The sequence below is a fragment of the Otolemur garnettii genome, unplaced genomic scaffold (genome assembly GCF_000181295.1).
Source record: "Otolemur garnettii isolate 467f Iridium unplaced genomic scaffold, OtoGar3 scaffold00031, whole genome shotgun sequence".
Taxonomy (NCBI): domain Eukaryota; kingdom Metazoa; phylum Chordata; class Mammalia; order Primates; family Galagidae; genus Otolemur; species Otolemur garnettii.
Genome location: NW_003852426.1, coordinates 7194329 through 7199936, shown reverse-complemented (window position 1 = coordinate 7199936; position 5608 = coordinate 7194329). Strand labels below are relative to the sequence as shown.

The following is a 5608-nucleotide window of genomic DNA, read 5'->3' as shown; positions in this document are numbered from 1 at the left end:
TTTGGTTGCAGCCGTCATTGTTGTTTGGCGGGTCCGGGCTGGGGATTCAAACCCGCCACCTTAGGTGTACGTGGCTGGCGCCTTAGCCTGTTGAGCTATAGGCGCCGAGCCCAGATTATTTCTTAAAATGTTAGTTAATGCCCCCCCTAGTATTAAACCCTTAAAAATCACTATTCTTAACATTTCTAAATTTCAGAGTTTTCCTACATATGTTCTCCAAATCCCAAACTCTGTCTCGAAAAAAAAAAAATAAAAAGATAAAAAGAAATAGATGATGCTAGTAGTTAAATCAGTTTTAAATTCAATCACAAAGATAACTTTGGTAAGGCAATAGTATATTTATGATGATAAGCATACTTCAAAGGATTCTGGACACTGCTCAAGCATCTACTATCTAATTTCAAAAAAATCACCAAAGTGACTTGGTGCCCATAGCCCAGTAGTTAGGGCGCTGGCCACATGTACTAGGGCTGGCCGGTCTGAACCCCACCAGGGGCCTACTAAACAACAATGACAACAAGAAGAAAAAGCAGGCATTGTGGCAGATGCCTATAGTACCAGCTACTTGGGAAGCTGAGTCAAGAGAATCACTTAAGCCCAAGAGTTTGGGGTTGCTGTGAGCTGTGATGCCACTGGACTCTACCAAGGGCAACATAGTGAGACTCATCTGAAAAAAAAAAAAATCCCCAAGTAACATCTAAACCTTTATTGAATCTTTTTTTTAAAATATTGAGTTCAGGCCTGGCGCCCATAGCTCAGTGGTAAGGGCGCCAGCCAGATACACTGGGGCTGGAGGGTTAGAATCCAGCCTGGGCCTGCTAAACGACGACAACAACAACAAAAAAAATAGCCAGGCGCTGTGGCGGGCACCTGTAGTCCCAGCTACTTGGAAATACATAAATAAATAAAATATTGAGTTCATAATCTCTCTTGGGTTTTATAAGACAGCTATCTGCTTGCTTGCTCTTACTTCTCCTTTCATTATTTATTTCAAATTCCTACGTGTTTTTTACTTTAGTATTCCCACTCTTCATGATTTATATGGTTAGATCATATTCTCTTTCAATCTCCATTTTTCCAGATAAGAAAATATTGTTTTTTGGGTCAGGTGTGGTGGCTCACACCTGTAATCCCAGCACTTGGAAGGCCAAGGTGAGGAGACTGCCTGAGCTCACTAGCTTGAGACCAGCCTGAACCAGAGTAAGACCTCGTCTCTAAAAATAGCAAGGCATTGTGGTAAGTACCTGTAGTCCCAGCTACTTGGGAGGCTGAGGCAAGAGAATTGCTTGAGCCCAAGAGTTTGAGACTGCTGTGAGCTAAGACACCACAGCACTCCACCAAGGGTGACAAAGTGAAACTGTCTCAAAAAAAAAAAAAAGAAAGAAAGAAAAGAAAAAGAAAATATAGTTTTGGGGGGTTTTTTTGAGACAGAGTCTCAAGCTGTTGCCCTGGGTAGCATGCCATGGCGTCATAGCTCAGCAGCCTCCAAGTCTTGGGCTCAAGTGATCCTCTTGCCTCAGTTATTGTATTTTTAGTAGAGACGGGGGTCTTGCTTTTGCTCAGGCTGGTCTTAAACTGATGAGCTCAAGCAATCCACTAGCCTCAGCCTCCCAGAGTGCTAGGATTACAGGCGTGAGCCACTGCACCCAGCCGAAAATATTGTTTTTGTAGTCATATAAAAGTCTCTCCGTTTTCTTCCACAACTTCTCTGGACCTTTTCCATGTTTTGAACCATTTTTCTTGATATTATTTAGTAGTGGGAAGAACACTGGGCTAGGAGCCAGAAGTCCTCACTCTGTCACCTCATCTGTCAGATTCTTTATCCGAAAGAGGAGAGGAATGCACTCAATAAATTTGTAATAGATTCCCTTGTATATCTAAGCCTCATATTACCCTGACTCTGGGTCTTCCAACGGGAAATCACTGTTTTCCAACAATTCCCCTAAATTTGTTACTCCACCTAGCTAAGGAGGGGCAAGAAGATCAGATTAGGGCTATAAAAGGAAAGATGTTATATCTTGTGTATCAACAGGAAAAGATCCATTAGCAAAAGAAATGAGATACCAAAAAGATACTAAAGACAGGAAAAAAGTCAGAAACACTTGGCCTAACTCTAATCTCATTTCTATACATCTCTTTGAAGGAGGAATAACAAACAGAAAAAGCTTTTGGCATCAGTAGAGATTATCCAGACTTCATTTCTGCCTCAAAGAAGCAATCCAACTCTATGCCATATTTGCAATGTTGCTGATAAAATGGCCTACTACAGTGTTTTGCACAAAATTATTTGGTAACTGAATTAATGTCCAACTGAACTGAAAGTCCTCATAAATACTACTGGCACCCTTATACACCAGGGAGTCTGAGAGTTCAAGACCATGGGAACTGGCCACCTTGATTCTATGGGGAGTGAGCTGGGAGGAGGGAGATTGGGTTCAATGACATTGCTTAAGCTGTGATGATATTGGAAGCAGGCCTCAGAATGAAAAAGGACAAATTAATCAAGTCCAGGCTATTAGTTCTAAATGACCAAGGCAATACCAGAATATGTATGAAAGTCATTTCCTATCCCAGTGTCAGGAGCCAAGAAAGCACTAACCTTCCTCACATTGCCTTCGGGAGAATCAGGGCTTCTTGGCCTATGTCGGGATAGAAGCAAAAGAGGAATCATCCACAAAGGGATAAGGGAGTTGAGTAGTTTTAACAATTCCCAGCAAAAATTACCTATTTGGTACAATGTACACTGTTTTGGTGACTGGTATACTAAAAGCCCTGACTTTCACTGTATAATTCCACCACTATATAATGCATCCATGTAACAAAACACATATACTTCCCAAATCTATTGAAAAAACTCTCTCTGTATGTGAATATGTATGTATATATATGTGTGTGTATATGTGTGTGTGTACATATATATAGATAGATATCCTAGGCCAGCCCAATGAAGGTGTTTTTCTAAGTGTGGTCCCTGGATCACTAGTAACAGACCAGGGCAGGAGGTGCTTGCTTAAAATGAACACTCAGGGACCCATCACAGAAGTCTACAATCAAGGTTGCTAGGGTACTGCAACCTTATTATTAAGGAGTAACCTTATATTCTACAACTATGGCCCAGAACTTTTTTTACAGGATAGGGAAGTTGAAGCTGGAGTTCTCTGACCTCAGATTGTTTTAGGGACCACTAAAAAAACAATTTCTCAGGTAACATTTGCCGATAGTGGTTTAAAAGCGAACAGAACACAATTAGAAGACTTGGAAATGTATTTTCATGAGCTGATTAAACAGTTCCTTCACAGTTTTGCTTATCATGTTAGTTTTTTCACTGGATTCTTGTTTAAAAATAAATCAGTTCAACCCAGGAATTTTCAGAAAGAATATCAAACTCCAAAATAGAAGTTTTCTAATAGCGCAGAACTGGGCTTGTGAACCTGAAGACGCTGTCTGCCATAGAAAGTAAGGCTGTATTTAAAAGAAAATTACCGGTTAAGGATCTCTTGCACTCTGAGCCACTGATGAAAGCCGGTAATTTGCGGGTGGTGAGGAAGGAAGACACTGAGCAGGGGTGAAAAGACCGAGTAAAATGCACTTTCTGCTCCAGAGTTGAGGAAGTGTGGCAGACCACCTAATTTACTAGATTTAATTAACTGCCAGAAAAACGCGTCTACGTATGTTTTGCCAGTACACATTCCAGCAAACATTCGTAATTCTTCTCCCGGCGGGATAACCCACCGGGGGCCTGCAGAAAGCAGTCAAGTTCTACTTCAGCCGTCCCCGGTACTGTGTTTACCATTTCGGCAAAACGAGACCTCCCTCCCCGCATTGGCAGACTTTACCCTCAGCACGAAAACAGGCGCCTGTCACCCATTTGCCGACGTTCTCCTCGCGCCGAGTTTAGTCCCGCGGCTGGATCGGGGAGTCCGGGCCGCCGCTGGCGTCCGGAGGAGACGCCCCCTGGTCACAAAGGCAGCGCTCGGGCCACGCCCGCCGCCGCGCTCGCCCAGCCGGCCGGGTCTTCGCGCCGGAACCCGTCCGCGCCGCCACTTACTCGCGGCTCCCTGCAACGAAAGCTCTAGCACTGGTGGGGTCGGAATCCACCCGGGAGGCGTGCGCAGCCCACGCCTCCAGAAGCCACCGCGGGAACCCGCCGTGGGGGCCTGCCGTGCCGCAGCGGCGCGCGCCCCCCGCCCTGGCCGGCGCGGCCACGCGGCTGAGTCACCCGGCGCTTCACATTAAGAGTCCTCTCCGCGCGGGGGACGCCGGGAAGGCGCGCTGGGAATCCCGCCCAGGGACGTCCCGTTAGAGACGGAAGGAGGTACCCGGGCTCGCTTCCACTCAACCCCGACTCTAGCAGAGGTGCTTGTTACTGCACGACAGGGGTAGATTGGATTTCCGAGCTGCGGATACCCAGCTCAATTATTAAAGGTCTAAGACGGAAAAGTTAGTTGTTTTTCTGAATTGTAAGAATAATCTCATTCAGCCCTGGGACAGCCAGTGTGGAACCCCGACCTCCCCCTACGTCTGGGGAAAATGTAAGAAAGAATACTGGAGTCCCTTTAACGCGTTGGGCGTAAAAGTCGCTATCCTAGATATGCTTATTGGCCAAAAGAAAAAAAATCTCACATTTTCATCAAACTTTGAGTTTCATGAAACTACCTGCTATAGCATTGTTGAATAACAAATTTTAAATTAGTCAGAATCAAATTATTGGAAAACTGGTTGTGTAATGAGTAAAATATTTAAACAAACAAAAAAAATCAGTGTGTGATTCATGTCCTATAAGAGGAATGCTGGAAAATCAGAAAGGAAAAAAATAGCATCAGTTCTTATTGTTATGGTTTCTAGTGGCTACTTTTAAAAATCAAACTAATTAAATATTTGTGCTGATTATGCAAACTTTGTAAATTGTTAAAAGCTATATAAACTAATAGCATGATTTTTAAATGAGATTTAAATTTAAGGATTAATATCCTTCTAAGGGCGCCTCTGAAGACTAATTAGGGCTAAAGATGAGGATTGGAATTGAAATAGAAAGGATGTGAAGACGTTTGACTCATTTAATAGGGTTCATGTGATTAAGGGATACTTGTATAGCAAAATTGCTTTACCTGGACCAACAACTTTTAATTTTCAAAACTAAAGATACCAATTCTTTCATTATAATTTGAGGGTTATTTCCCATCTCCACTCTTTCACCTCACTTATGATCGTAAAGTATACAGTATTGTATTTATCTGAGTCAGGATGGGCTAGGTTAAGATGCTGCATTAGTCACCTGTGAATCAGCTGACTTTTCTGAGCAGCTCACCTCTATGTGGTTGACTCAGCACTCCCAGCTGCCTCCATCTTTGGCGCTGCCATCCCAGCACATATACTGATGGTGGCAGGTTCGAACCTGGCCCCAGCCAAACTGCAACCAAAAAATAGTCGGGCATTGTGGCGGGCACCTGTAGTCCCAGCTACTTGGGAGGATGAGGCAAGAGAATCGCTTAGGCCCAAGAGTTTGAGGTTGCTGTGAGCTATGATGCCATATTACTCTACTAGGGGTAACAAAGTGAGACTGTCTCAAAAAAAAAAAAAAATTGGGCGGCACCTGTAGGTCAAAGGA

At 43.7% G+C, this 5608-nt stretch overlaps 1 protein-coding gene across 3 annotated transcripts in view; it reads right to left on the bottom strand.

Annotated features, from left to right (window-relative positions):
* The window catches only part of KCTD20 (potassium channel tetramerization domain containing 20), a 27343-nt gene extending 23163 nt beyond the window's left edge, over positions 1 to 4180 (bottom strand). For 2 of the 3 annotated variants that reach the window (XM_012804894.2, XM_023512917.1), the window contains exon 1: positions 3837 to 4180. The gene's annotated coding sequence lies outside the window, so the exon portion shown is untranslated. Of the gene's footprint in view, positions 1 to 2599; positions 2640 to 3836 lie in introns of all 3 variants that reach the window. The other variant, XM_023512916.1, reaches the window with a different exon arrangement.
* Between the last annotated feature and the right edge of the window lie 1428 nt (positions 4181 to 5608).